At 33.9% G+C, this 12,440-nt stretch overlaps 1 protein-coding gene across 2 annotated transcripts in view; it reads left to right on the top strand.

Moving 5' to 3' along the window:
• Window positions 1–12,440, top strand: part of HYDIN (HYDIN axonemal central pair apparatus protein) — a 323,416-nt gene that overhangs the window by 38,301 nt on the left and 272,675 nt on the right. The gene's annotated exons all lie outside the window — the stretch shown is intronic.

Below are 12,440 nucleotides of genomic sequence, written 5' to 3'. Positions count from 1 at the left end.
GGATTATCTTTTTAATTTTCTTAACAGTGTCATTAGCAAAATAATTTAATTTTGATGAAGTACTGTTTATTTTCTAAATTTTTATGGGTGTATCAAAATACAGTGAATTTTGTATGTTGATCTTTTATCTACAGACTTTGATAAAGTAACTTATTAACTCATGGTTTATCTGTAAATGATTTTGGATTTTGTATAATCACAATCAGTCATCTGCAAATAGTGATAGTTTTACTCTTTTTCGACCCTTTTTTTTTAAATTTTAATTTATTGCAGTAACATTGCTTTATAACATTGCATAAATTTCAGGCGTACATCATTATACTTCTATTTCTGCATAGATTACATCATGTTCACCACCCAAATACTAATTACAACCCATCACCACACACATGTGCCAAATTATTCCTTTCGCCCTCCCCCCTCCCCCCTTGCCCTCTGGTAACCACCAATCCAATCTCTGTCTCTATGTGTTTGTTTATTGTTATTATCTACTACTTAATGAAGGAAATCATACGGTATTTGACCGTCTCCCTCTGACATATTTCACTTTGCATAATACACGAAATGTCCATCCGTGTTGTCACAAATGGCTGGATTTCCTCGTTTCTTATGGCTGAGTAGTATTCCATTGTGGATATATACCACATCTTCTTTATCCATTCGTCCCTTGATGGGCACTTAGGTTGCTTCCAAGTCTTGGCTATTGTGAATAATGCTGCAATGAACACAGGGGTGCATGTATCTTTACAAATTGGTGTTTTCAAGTTCTTTGGATAAATGCCCAGCAGTGGAATAGCTGGATCATATGGTAGTTCTATCCTTGATTTTTTGAGGAATCTCCATACTGTTTTCCATAGTGGCTGCATCAGTTTGCACTCCCACCAGCAGTGTATGAGAGTTCCCTTCTCTCCACATCCTCTCCAACACATGTTGTTTCCTGTCTTGTTAATTATAGCCATTCTAACGGGCGTGAAGTGATATCTCATTGTAGTTTTGATTTGCATTTCCCTGATAGTTAATGATGTTGAACATCTTTTCATGTGTCTGTTGGCCATCTGCATATCTTCTTTGGAGAAATGTCTGTTCAGGTCTTTTGCCCATTTTTTAATTGGGTTGTTAGTTTTTTTGTTGTTGAGATGCATGAGTTCTTTATATATTTTGGAGATTAACCCCTTATCAGATGTATGGTTTGCAAATATCTTCTCCCAATTGTTAGGTTGTCTTTTTGTTTTGTTGATGGTTTCCTTTGCTGTGCAGAAGCTTTTTAGTTTGATGTAGTCCCATTTGTTTATTTTTTCTATTGTTTCTCTTGCCCGGTCAGACATGGTGCTTGAAAATATGTTGCTAAGACCGATGTCGAAGAGCGTACTGCCTATGTTTTCTTCTAGAAGTTTCATAGTTTCAGGTCTTACATTCAAGTCTTTAATCCATTTGGAGTTAATTTTTGTGTATGGTGTAAGGTAAGGGTCTACTTTCATTTTTTTGCATGTGGCTATCCAGTTTTCCCAACACCATTTGTTGAAGAGACTTTCTTTTCCCCATTGTATGTTCTTGGCTCCTTTGTCAAAGATTAGCTGTCCATAGATGCGTGGGTTTATTTCTGGGCTTTTGATTCTATTCCATTGATCTGTGTGTCTGTTTTTGTGCCAGTACCATGCTGTTTTGGTTACTATAGCTTTGTAGTATATTTTGAAATCAGGGAGTGTGATACCTCCAGCTTTGTTCTTTTTTCTCAGGATTCCTTTAGCTATTCGGGGTCTTTTGTTGTTCCATATAAATTTTAGGATTCTTTGTTCTATTTCTGTGAAAAATTTTGTTGGAACTTTGATAGGGATTGCATTGAATCTATAGATGGCTTTAGGAAGTATGGACATCTTAACTATGTTAATTCTTCCAATCCAAAAGCACGGAATATCTTTCCATTTCTTTGTGTCTTCTTCAATTTCTTTCAGCAATGTTTTATAGTTTTTGGTGTACAGATCTTTCACCTCTTTGGTTAAGTTTATTCCTAGGTATTTTACTCTTTTTGTTGCAATTGTAAATGGGATGGTATTCTTAATTTCTCTTTCTGCTACTTCATTGTTAGTGTATAGAAATGCAACTGATTTTTGTATGTTGATTTTGTATCCTGCAACTTTACCATATTCGTTTATTACTTCTAAAAGTTTTCTGGTGGATTCTTTAGGGTTTTCTATATATAAAATCATGTCATCTGCAAATAGTGACAGTTTCACTTCTTCCTTTCCAATTTGGATCTCTTTTATTTCTTTCTCTTGCCTGATTGCTCTGGCTAGGACTTCCAGTACTATGTTAAATAGGAGTGGTGACAGTGGGCATCCTTGTCTGGTTCCTGTTCTTAGAGGGATACCTTTCAGTTTTTCACCATTGAGGATGATATTAGCTGTGGGTTTGTCATATATGGTCTTTATTATGTTGAGGTACTTTCCTTCTATACCCATTTTATTCAGAGTTTTTATCATAAATGGATGCTGTATCTTGTCAAATGCTTTCTCTGCATCTATTGAGATGATCATGTGATTTTTATTCTTCATTTTATTAACGTGGTGTATCACGTTGATTGATTTGCGAATGTTAAACCATCCCTGCATACCTCGAATAAATCCCACTTGGTCATGGTGTATAATCTTTTTAACATATTGTTGTATGCAACTTTTTCGACCCTTATGCCTTTTATTTCTTGTTCTTTCTTACATAGTCTAGGCCTTTAATACAAATTCAGTAGAATGATAATAGAACATCCTTCTCTTGTTCTCAGTCTCAGAGGGGAGGTGCTCAGTGTTTCATCATTTAGTATGATGTCTTAGTGGATTTTCTCTGAAAATCTAGTCGATTTTCAGATTGAGAAAATTCCCTTCTTTCTCTAGGTTTCTAAGACTTAATCTTGGATGGGTATTGAATTTCATCAATTACTTCTGCATTTTTGAAAGGATTATATATTATTTCAACTTTATTCCTCTAATGCACTAATTAATTTTCAAATGCTTAATCCCTGCTATATTGTGGGCTAAACCTAGGTCTTAAATATTTTTGTTTTAATAAATCACTGGGTTAGATTTGCTAATATTTTGTTTGAGAGTTTGGAATCTAAATTCATGAGAAAGATTGGCTTGTAATTTTATTTTCATGTAATGCCCTTGTGTTTGGTCTGAAAAAACAAATTGGTTTCTTAAAACAAATTGGGAATTATTCTCCTTTTTTATTCTCTGGAAAAGTTTTTTTTTTTTTTTATTCATGTTATTTCTTCTTTAACTTGAAATTGAAAAAATCGTTGTTCAAGCTATCTGGGCCTCGAGCATTTTTTTTCGAGGTTTTCCATTATTCAGTTTATTTAGCAGATGTAGATCTATATCTAAAATGTTTCTATTTTTTCTTGTGTAATTTTTGGTAAACTTTTTAAAGGAATTTTTCCGTTTAATCTAAAAATTTAAATTTGTTGGCATAAAATTGTTCATATAACCATAAATATTTGTAAAGCATGTAGGATCTGTAGTGATATCTCCTCTTTCATTATTGATATTGGTAATTTGTGTCTTTTCCCCTTTTTTATTTCTTGATCTGTATTGTTAGGGCTTTATCAATTTTATTAGTTTATTCAGAGAATCAACTTTTATAATGGTTTTCTCTATTGTTCATTTCTTTTCAATTTCATTGATTTATGCTCTTTATTATTTTATTCCTTCAACTTTCTTTAGGTTTAATTTGTTGTACTTTTTCTAAATCTTAGGAGGGATTCTTAGACCGTTGACTTTTCAACTTTTCTGCTTTTCTAATTACACATTTAAGTAAATAAATTTTTCTCTAGACCTAACTTTATCTTCAGCCTATGTTTTATTTTCATTAACACTTAACTGAAAATATTTTAGAATTTCCATCTTTATTTCTTCTTTGACCCATTAACTATTTAGCAGTGTGTTGCTTAATATTCAAACATTTGGAAATTTTCTAGTTTTCTTTTTGCTATTGATTTCTAGTTTAGTTCCACCAGTGACAGAAAATAAATTCTACATGAGTTCTGTCCTTGAAATTAGTTGAGCTTTACATTATGGCCAGAATATGTTCACTTTGGCAAATGAGCCCTATGCACTTGAAAATGGTAGAACTTCCATAAATATCAATTAGGTCAGGCTCGTTAATAATCATGTTGTTCAATCTATATCTCTACTAAATTTTTGTCTCCTTGTTTTGTTAGTCATTGGAAGATGTCATTAAAATCCATGACTGTGATTGTGGATTTGGTATTTATCTTTTTTGGTGATATCAGTTTTAATTTATATATTTTGAGGCTATGGTCTTTGGTGTGTATACATTTAGGATTATTATAACTTCCTGTTGAATTAATCATCTTATCATTATGAGATATCTCTTAATTGTTAGTAAGATTTCTGACATTAAAGCCTACTTGATCTGATATTTGCATAGTACAGCAGCTTTCTTTTGATTAGTGTGTGCATAGTATATTCTGTTCATCTTTTTTCTTTCAACTTTTCTGTGTCCTCATATTTAAAATGTGACATTTGGAAGCATCACCAGGGTGTTGTTTTTTAATCCGGTCTGAGACTCTTTGTCTTTTAATTGTACTATTCGGTTCTTTTATGTTGAATGCAAATACTGATATATTTGGGTTTGAATCTTCTGTTTGACAGTGAAGTAATTGTTATCGTTATGGGGAAATTATTAGCTGAATTTCAACAAAAGCCTTTGTGTTATTTGTGTTGATAGTGGATGAAAGTGAAAAAAATATGAGTGTTAATAAACTCAGTCAGTTATATTTTTCTTCCATCTGGATCTCTGTATCTTTGTGAGGTATCATTTTTGTTTATGTCAGCCCCTAAAAGTGACTTTTGGATCACTATATCACAAGGTTTTAAACCAGGAGTTTAAAAAAGAATGAAACATAGTCAATCTTTTTGCTCTCACTAAAATAATTAATTGTTGGTAAACATATCAAATAAATTATCTTTAAAATATTTTTTATCTTTATCTCATTCTTTTTAATATTTTGGGTTGTATTTTTAATGTATTTGACATGAGTACTCTAGTACATGGGTATAATTTATAAACAAGTCTATATATGTTGGGAGTATAATGTCTAAAAATTTTCTTTGCTTGAGTTTTGAGACTAACAGGCTTAGAGAGGTCATAGATCAATAGAAGCAAAACTTGAGAGAAGATTTCAGTTATAAACTAATCCAGTCCTTAGATTTTTAGAAACGAAAAACTGAAGCCTTAAGAGATTAAGTGGCTTGGACCGGCCCTGTGGCTTAGAGGTTAAGTGCTCGCGCTTCGCTGCTGGCGGCCCGGGTTCAGATCCCGGGTGTGCACCGCTTCTCTGGCCATGCTGAGGCCGCGTCCCACATACAGCAACTAAAAGGATGTGCAGCTATGACATACAACTATCTACTGGGGCTTTGGGGGAAAAAATAAATAAATAAAATCTTAAAAAAAAAAAAAGGGATTAAGTGGCTTTCCCAAGGTCACATAACTAGTCAGAATCACAATTAGAACCTGACTCAGATGCTCAACTCCTTTGGAGTGCTTTTTCCAGCATAGTAGATCATCTCCCTCCTCTCTCATGTTACTACATGTGCATTTTTCTCTCTTAATCCGTTGACTTTGAAATGCATCTGCATTTTCCCAGTGGTGCTCTATCTGGATTTTACTTTAAAGTATTTAGTTTCACACCTGTACTTACATTTATAGTCCTGTGTTAAAGGAAGTGAATATTTGTTTTACTGTTAAAATTTAATCATGTTTGGAAAAGTTGGTTTTTACACCCTGAGGTTTTGGTGTCAACTTTGGTTCACGAATAGTCATTTTCTAAAGATTGCAGACAGAGGTAAACTGTCTTGTAGCATTTTTTCTTATATGAAATGAACTGCTAATAAGAATATATTTTCGTCTTTATTGTGGGTTATCAATGACCAGAACCTATAACCTTTCATTAGTGAAAAACAGTAATGACTGCCTAAACACAATTAATCATGGAGCTTTTCCAAACAGCCGTGGTCATTGGCTTCTCATTTCACCAAATAAGCATGGTTGAACTTTTTGCAGCTGTTTGAAGTATGAATTGATTTGAGGAGGGAAATTTAGCATGGGTTTTTCTTCATCCTTCATCAAACAGTGTTCCAAAAGGAGGAGCACTGATACTCCTTGGCAGGAAGTACTCAATCACTTTTCTAACGGTTGTGTTTGTTTGTTGCTGGTCCTCCACTGGATATATTCTTGATTAAATGCAGCTAGGAGATTTTGCTTGTTTTTGTTTTGTTTTGTTTTGGTGAGGAAGATTCACCCTGAGCTAACATCCCTTGGCAATCTTCCTCTTTTTTTTTTTTTTTTTTTTTGCTTGAGGAAGATTAGCCCTGAGCTAACATCTGTGCCCATCTTCCTCTATTTTGTATGTGGGATGCCTCCACAGCATGGCTGATGAGTGGAGTAGGTCCGCACCTGGGATCTGAACCTGCGAACCCAGGCCGCCGAAGCAGAGCGTGTGGAACTTGAACTACTCGGCCATGGGGCCGGCCCTGAGATTTTGCTTTTTTGACAACCAGAGTTTTGAACCAGTGCTCTAGCAATTAAGGAGGTCCAGTGTAAATTTCATCAATATCTAATATTTTGCTCGTTAACATTTTCCTGAACCAGAGCTCTCCCCTCCTTTCTTCCTGTGTATGCCCTTACATAGTGAAATCAAGTTTGTTTAAGCGATCGATTTTATCCCAGAAATGATTTAGCTATCTTTTTTATTGTAGTCTAAAACTGAGAAAGAACTGAAGTAACTTGATACCTTTTACAAACTAATCTCTACAGAAGAGGTTAAGAATACAGTTACTCAAGACTACATTGGTAACAACAAAACAAAACAAAACAGATGAGTAAACTAGTTCTATCATTTCAATAAAACTGAGAAGTGAAAGTATTATTTGCCTATGAAGAGACAAACAAATGATTAATTGCTTAAGTTCTGCACTTTTCAACTGGGTATTGAGAAACTTTATATAATCTAAGGGTTCAAGGAGATATAGTATTCAGAAAAGGTTTAAAAAAAAAGACATTCTAATTGAACCTTTGGTTACTTGAATGAGCACCAGAAGTAGGAGCACAGCAGTGTTTTTTTCCAATGCCTGTTGGTGAGATTGCTTCAACTTAGAGGTGACATTCACCACTGGCAGAATCAGGAAATAGAGCTGATGCACTTATTTAGCATTTTTTAAAGTATTATGTCTCTTACTGAAGAGGAGATATTTCAATTCAGGAGTCAGAAGTTGGCAAATAGGCTCTTCTCCCCAAAGGTGTGATGAGGTATTATTATTAAATATACAAGCAATCGTAATGTTAGTACTGCACAGGGAAGTTTTACAGTTACTTACGTATTTTAGTCTAATAAACCATAAAGAAACTCTTTTTTTTCTCCTAAAGGCCAATAAAGGAATACCAAAATATAACATAGCAAGTAATTGTGCGATATGAAAGCTTGCAGTTGAAACTACTAAATAATATGTATCTGAATATACCTATACAGACTTACCTGCATAAACTTTGTTTCAATTATGTGATTATTATAATTAATTATGAATGTGTGCCATTATAATTCGAAAATCTGGCAAAATATAGTTATGGTAAAAGAAGCAAATGTTTTAACATGGCTTTAGAGGCAATGGAAACATTCCTTGGCCTAGTTTTCTTTTCTTCATTTCTGAATCCATAGTTTAGGATAGAGAATGGCAGAGGCTAGGGCGTACTGATGGTCAGGGATTGTTTAGGGAGGTGGAATGAGGGTTCCGTAAATTACATAGCAAGGGAAGACTCAAGTTACTAGGTGTTAGTATTTAAAGGGACATTAGAGGACATCTCTTTAACTCCCCTCATTTTAGAGATGAGTAAACTGAGGCCCAGAGACGTTAAACGACTGTACACCTATGTAAAGCTGGAACTCGAACCCAGGTCTTTGGCACCCTCTGAGGCCTGCACACTTTCTACAGTCCTACACTTCCCTCTGTGCAGATTAAGAACTGATTTTGGCATTGCCACTGATGTGCTGGGTGAGCTCAGTCAAACCCTGTAATTTGTTTCCTGAACCTTTCAAAGAAAGAACACTTCCGAAGAAGTTGGATTCAGCAGTTTGCTTTAGTGGTGAATTTGACCCTGCTGTGACCAAGACATGAGAAACAGTCTTCCCATCAACTGTTAGTTCCCTAGAGAATCTATGGCTCTACTCATATATTTTATTTACGGTCCTCTGTTGTCAGAAAGTACTGAAATCACAGTATGAAATGTATTTGGTATATAGCTAGCTTCACATTTTTTTGGGTAAAATTAGTTTTGTTCATATTTGTTTTTGCTTGATTGTTAGTAGCAAAACTGGCAAGAGGTAATGAGACTTTCCACAAAATATATCTTTACGAGGACATAATAAATGACGATGGCTAACTCATCTACAGTGATTGCAGCATTCAACCCCAGAAACCAAAAAGAAACCGGAGTGGGAACGAGCACTCCAAGGTCACAAAAACACGCTAATGCTGAGGACCAGCAGCCTTACCATCTCACAGGCTCAATACCCCTTCCACCCTGCTGGTCGTCTAAGTAGCTAGGGGTTGGGGGCCCTTGTCAAGATTGTCTTCATGAAAGTGAGTGTGAAAAGTACTTCAACAGCTGTGGAGACAAGACAAGAATTATTGCTTCCTTCACTTTGTGGATCTGATGAGTTTTAGAAGACAGTGGTGAAAAAAATCAATATTAGATGGTTCTCAAAAAGAATACAGTGGCTCTTGCTATATTTCTGGGAAGGAACAGTTTTTCAGTGAGCAACTCAAATTGATGGCATTAGCCTCTCTGACCCCTAGATTCATGTGAAATCAATATGCCCTTGGATTTAATTTTTCCTTGATTAGTTTTTAAACAATGAAATATTTCAAATAACCACAAAAGCACAGAAATAATATAATCAACAACCATTATATTTAACACATCTCAACATTTCACTATACACATTTCTTTCAGATGTTTTATTCTATGGATAACTAAAGATTATAGATTTGAAGTCACCTCGTTACTCTTTCCTGATCTAATTCCTATATCTTAGTCCTCAGAGGAGCTGTATTGGGTGCATTTTTATGCCATTCCTACATATTTACTTATCCATAAATAGTATATACTATTTTCTCGAGTAGTTTTAAACTTCACATAAATGGTATCATACTGTATATACCATTTCCCAACTTGACTGTTTCATTCAACATTATGTTTTAAAGACTTAAACACATAGATACATATAGCTCTGATTCATTTTAACTAATGCAACACACTCTAGCCTGTGAAAATACCATAATTTATCTATTCTCCTATTGAATATTAGGATGCTCCTAGAGTTTTGCTATTACAGACAATGCTGCAATGAGTATCATTGTATGTCTTGTGCAGCTGTGTGAGATTGTCCTTAAGGACAAACATCTGGAAGTTTGTCCTTAAGGACCAACTCAGCAATTGCTGAGTTACAGGGCAAATGTATCTTGAGCTTCACTGGGTACTAAATTGGTTAGTCAAGTGGTTGTACCAGTTTGTATTTCCATCAGCAGTATATGGAAATTCTTGTTTTTTCCACATCCTTGCCAATATACTGCCAAAACAGCATTGTCAAACTGTTTGATTTTTGTTTATCTGATGGTTATGAAATGGTAGTCTGTTTTATTTTCTATTTCTTTCATTATTAGTGCTATCTAGCAGCTTTGCATGTTTCCTGGAGGCCCTATAATCCTTTTTTACAGTAAAGTTTTGGAAGAGTAGTGTATTCATACATTCAAAAATTAAAGCAATATTATAGAAGTATGTATTGAAGGGTGTTATTTCCACCCTACCTCATTCACCCCTCCCTGCTCTCATTTTATTGGTTTCTTGTATATCCTTGCAGTGTTTTTATGCAAATAGATGAAAACATGAATGCATATTCTTATTTCCCCCCTTACACAAAAATAACATACTATGTGAGTTGTTCTAAACCTTACCCTTTCTACTTAATCATATATCGTAGAGATCTTTTGATATCACTGTGTACTTTTTTATACTTGCACAGTATTCCACTTTTAGGTGTAGCACAGGTTATTTAACCAGCCTTCTCTTGATGGGTATTTTGGCTGTTTCCACTCTATTGTTATTAAGAACAATGCTGTAATGAATACTCTTGATCTTGTTCTGACTCGTATATGGGATAAATTTCTAGAAGTGGGCCAGAGGAAAATAGTTTTGTAATTTTGATAGATATTTTGATCTGTGTCAGCAAATTCACTCCATGGAGTGGGGAAGAATGGTGCCATTTTGCATTCACATAGCAATGTATGAGAGTGCCTTCTCCCCACAGTCTTGACAACAACTTATATTCTCAAACTTTTGTTTGGTTTTGCAATTTGATGGGGGAAAATGGTATATAAATACATCTTTAGTTGTATTTCTTTTATTGTGAGTGAAGTTGAACATCGTCTTTTTCATATTTCTTTTTTTGCAACTCTAACCCATTCTTCTATTGGATTGTCTTACTGATTTCTAAGAGACAATTATATATTTGGGGATTTAATCTCTTTGTCTGAGATATAAGTTGCAAATATTTTACCTAGCTTGTCTTTTGTTTTTGCTTATGAATTTTTGTGCCATGCAGAATTTCTTTTTTTCATTTTTTGTAATCTAATTTGTTAATCTTTTTTAGAGGAATCTGGATTTTAAGTCACAGTTAGAAAACTTTGCCCTCTAAAGTTATGAAGAAGTTTTCCTGTGTATTGTTCTATTTTTATGGTTGCATATTCAACATTTAAATATTTGACTTATTTGGTATTTATTCTGATGTTAGATGTGAGGATTTTCCGTATGGTTACCAAGTTGTCCCAATAGCACTTTTTTTTTTTTTTTTACAAAGTTTATTGTTACCAATGATTTGAGATGCTGCCTTTATAGTCTAATAAGTTCCAACAGGTATCTGGGTCTGTTTTGACTTTTTATTCTACTCCATCGTTCTCTTTATGCTATTTTAATTACTGAGACTTGATACTATGTTTTAATTCTATCAGGTCTCATTTTATTGAGTTTTTTAACAAAAAATGTGTTTTGAATTTTGTCAAATTCTTTTTCAACATCAATGGAGAAGATTATATAATTTTTCTCCTTAGATCTGTTCTATATTAATGGATTTTCTAACAGTGAGCCATCTTTCATTCCTGAAATAAACTCCACTTGGTTGTGAAGTATCATTCTTTTAATGTGCTGATGAATCATGATTGCTAATTTTTTATTTAGGATTTTACATTGATATTCAGAAGTGTAATCAGCCTATATATTGGCCTATTTGTTTTATCTTTGTAGGTTTTAATAACAATATTATACTGAAAATAAAACGTTGGAAATTAAGAACTAATAGTGTTAGTTTAATAGTAGAATGGACACAGCAGAAAAGAGGATTAGTGAACCTGAAGGCAGGTCAGTAGAAAATATCCAAACTGAAGCACAGAGAGAAACAAAGAAAAATGGACCAAAAAAAAAAAAAAAAAAAAAACCCCAGAACAGAACAGAAAGCAAAAGCCATATGGGACACAGTCAAAAGGTCAACATACGTGTAACTGGCGTCTTAGAAATAGAGGAAAGAATGGGATAAAAAAAATATTTTAAGAGATAATGGCTGAGAATTTTCCAAAAATGGTGAATGACATTAATCAAAGGTTCACAAAACTCAGCAAATGCTTGGTAGTACAAATATTGCTGAAAACCAAAGCAAAGGGAATATCATAAAAGAAGTCGGAGAAAAAAGACATGTTACCTTAAAAGGCACACTAATAATACCGATAGCAAACTTTTCAGCTGAAATTATGGAAGCCAGAAGACAGTAAAATGGCATTAATCAAGTGATGAAAGAAAAAATGCTAACGTAGAATCCTTTACCCATTGAAAATATCCTTTAAAAGTGAAGACAAAACAAAAACATTTTTAGACAAAACAAAAGAAGCTGAAAAAACGTAGAATTCTTGGTTTGCATTGTTTTCCCCTTCATCATATTGAAGAAGCCATTCCATTGATTTTTAGTTTCTATTGTTTCAGATGAAAAGTTAGTTGTAATTCTTACCATAGGTCCTTTGAAGATAATCTATCTTTTTTCCTCTGGCTGCTTTTAGGATTTTCTCTGTCTTTGATTTTCACTGTAACATGTTATGTATGAATTTCTTTTAATTTATCCTATTTGACATTCATTGGGCTTTTTGAATTGTGAACTGATGCCTTTAATCAAGCCTAGAAAACTTTTAACCACCCTCTCTTGAAATATTGTCTCTGCTTCATTATCTCTTTCCTCTCCTTCTGAGTATATACCTTCTCACTACATCTGTCTTTTACCCATTCATTGTGCATTTTCCATATATTTTTATTTCTTCATATTGCCTTTTTGT

This window comes from Ceratotherium simum, chromosome 30 (assembly GCF_057802395.1).
Source record: "Ceratotherium simum simum isolate JZ-2026a chromosome 30, ASM5780239v1, whole genome shotgun sequence".
Classification (NCBI taxonomy): domain Eukaryota; kingdom Metazoa; phylum Chordata; class Mammalia; order Perissodactyla; family Rhinocerotidae; genus Ceratotherium; species Ceratotherium simum.
This window is presented reverse-complemented; position numbering and strand designations above follow the sequence as displayed.